This window comes from Triticum aestivum, chromosome 4B (assembly GCF_018294505.1).
Source record: "Triticum aestivum cultivar Chinese Spring chromosome 4B, IWGSC CS RefSeq v2.1, whole genome shotgun sequence".
NCBI lineage: Eukaryota > Viridiplantae > Streptophyta > Magnoliopsida > Poales > Poaceae > Triticum > Triticum aestivum.
In genome coordinates, this window is record NC_057804.1 from 240,587,579 (window position 1) to 240,590,575 (window position 2,997).

The window sequence follows — 2,997 nt, forward strand, 5'->3', positions numbered from 1 at the left end:
CTGCATAAGCTCTCTGCCATGTGGGAGGGCCTGTTTAACGTTGTTCATGTTTCCAGGCCCGGCTCCGCATGCTTGGAGACCCAGGAGGGGGTGCCCATCCAGAACGCGTGGTACATCCAACATCTCCGAAGGTTTTACCCCTGAAAAAGGCCCGGTGCCTGTGAATAAGGCGAATGCCTGTGAAGTAGCCGCGTTTTGGAAAAGGCCCAGTGCCTGTGAAGAAGGCGAATGCCTGTGAAGTAGCCGCGTTTTGGAAAAGGCCCGGTGCCTGTGAAGAAGGTGAATGCATGTGAAGTAGCCGCGTTTTGGAAAAGGCCCGGTGCCTGTAAAGAAGGCGAATGCCTATGAAGTAACCGCGTTTTGGAAAAGGCCCAGTGCCTGTGAAGAAGGAGAATGCCTATGAAGTAGCCGCATTTTGGAAAAGGCCCGGTGCTTGTGAAGAAGGCAAACACTTGTGAAGCTCGCCGCCCGTGACACTCTCACGTAATAATGAGTGGGGCTGTACACGCCCCGGAGTCTCCGGAGAGCCGCCCTCGGGCCTCAGGGGCTCCCGCCCACGCCCAGTGGCAGCACTTAGCTCCGCGCTGGTGATAAGACGTCGAAGACTAGACTAGGTGCCGGACGCGGCTTCTTTCATTTGCTTTCCGCAGTTGGCTTGTTCGTTTCTATTTGAAGTTTTTCTGAAGCTGTTACCGTTTCGAACTCGCGACCCCTCGTCCGTTTCACTTGCTGGTTTTCGTTTCTCTTGCACGAAGTCTCACGAGGGAGGAACACGGGCACCCTCGCGAGTGTTTTCTGCCCCGGTGGTTTGGAACTTCCTTATCCGAGTCTGCTGCGGGAGCACCCCTCCCATTTCGTGCCCCACGGGCATCGCCAGGCAGTCATGGGACTTGTGTTAGTTGTCCTTGCTACCAGGGCTGGAGATTATCCCCACTGACTAAACCCTGCAGGACACAAGGCGCACGACAAGGTCCTAGCCTCAAGAGGTGAGGATCGCAACAAGCTTTCCCCCAAGATAAGTGATTTCCGCGCATAGGCACACAGAATGAAAACATAGCACATAAACAGTAGAAACAGTGCACTAATCAAACATCAACAGTTCAGCATGCCCCGTGGGGCACCAGATTACATCCTCTTCACGCAGGAGAGAAAGGAAAGCAAAAGGGGGTCGACTTGCCGGGCGCCAACTCTCAGCGGAAGCTCGTACTGCCTCCAGATCTCAGCTGGATTCCGCCTCCCGCTTCATCGGAGCGCGGCGTCAGGCCGACCCGCTGCCCTCTCCCAGGCGAGGGCGATGACGAGGGGGCTGGTCGTGACCGCCACTGGAAGAGCTGCCCTCCGAGGGGGAGTCGCCGGAGCTTGGCGGGCCTCAGGCACCGCTGCCCACGCGCCCTCCGCCACATTCACCCCGACCAATGCCGGGGCTGAGCGCCCGGCTGCGGTCACCATCTTCGGGGCAGCATCCGGCGTGGCGGCTGTCTTTCCCGAACACCCTCACGTAGAGGGTGGCATCGCCGTCAAATTTGAAGTGTAGAGTGCATCGACGGCTCAGGCCACGCGCGAGGGCAAATGTCTGCCAGCCGCGGGTCAAGGCTGCCTCCCCGGCGGTGCAGACCTCCAGGGTAGCCCAGGAGGCCCTGCTGCAGCAACCATCTGCCTGAAGCCAAAGGCCGACCGGAAGTTCACCTATGAAGAAGCGAGGAAGCTGGAGCCAGGTGCCGGTCGGGTCCGCCGACCACACGACAAACTCCGGCAGCACCTCCGCCGAGCGAAAACGCGGCCTTGGGGTCTGCGCAGCCCCAACGTACCCCTCGTTGGCAGCCGAACACCCACCGCCGTGTAGGGGACTGTTCCCACGCCACGGGAGGTCGCGGCGGAGACCGTAGGGTGCTTGCGAGGGTGGCCCCGGCCACGCTTGGCCGGAGGAGAGACGGGCCCTTCTTGGCGGGCCTTTCCTTTCTCTGCAGCAGAGAACCTCTTCGGCGGGGCCATGGGGATAACGAGCAGCCAAGAAGGAGAAGGGCCGTAGCAAGAAGGGGTGAACTGGAAGGGCTTGTCATATAGCTGAGGGAGGCCAACTGCCGGCCACTACGATCGCAGGTATTCATGACCCGTTTTGCATGCAGGGACTTGTCAAATCATGCAATTACCGAGGCGTCGTGGGGGGGGGGGGGCAGGACGCCCACGTCCAATCAACAGCCACGCGGCGCCCAAGGCCGTAGGCTATTGGGGCCCACGGCGCTTCACACTTGCCTCTTCGTTTCTTTGCTAAGCCAAGTCCAAGCAAGCCTTGGGCCCGAGGGCTACTGTCGGCGTTCTGGGAATGGGGGTAACCAGACTTGCCTGCCTGTGGCCTGCTGTAACGCCCCGGATTCGATGCGCCAGGTGTTTGCCAGTTATTTGCCGTCGTTGCCATGTCATTTGCTTGCGTGTTGCATATTGTCATGTCATCATGTGCATCTCATTTTGCATACGTGTTCGTTTCTTGCATCCGAGCATTTTCCCCGTTGTCCGTTTTGCAATCCGCCTCTCCTATGTCACCCGGCGTCCCCTTCTTGTCTCTCTTCGTGAGCGGGCGTTAAACTTTCTCGAAATGGCCCGAGGTTTGCCAAGCGGCCTTGGTATACCACTAGTAGACCGCCTGTCAAGTTTCGTGCCATTTGGAGGTCGTTTGATACTCCAACGGTTAACCGGGAAAACGTAAAAGCCCCTTTCGTCTTGCAGCCCAAACACCTTTACAAAGTGGCCCAAAACCCATCCTAACCCCCTCCATGTTCTCGGTCGTTCGATCACGATCGTGTGGGCGAAAACCGCTCCTCATTTGGACTCTCCTAGCTCCCTCTACCTATAAATAAGTCCTACCTCCGAAATTTCGCAGTCCAATCACCCCAAACCCTAGATTTTCTCTTCCCCGCCGCCACCGGACATGTCCGCCCGCCGCCGGACAAAGTCCGCCGCCGCGCCCACAGCCAATCCAGGGCCGCCACGTCGCTCCCG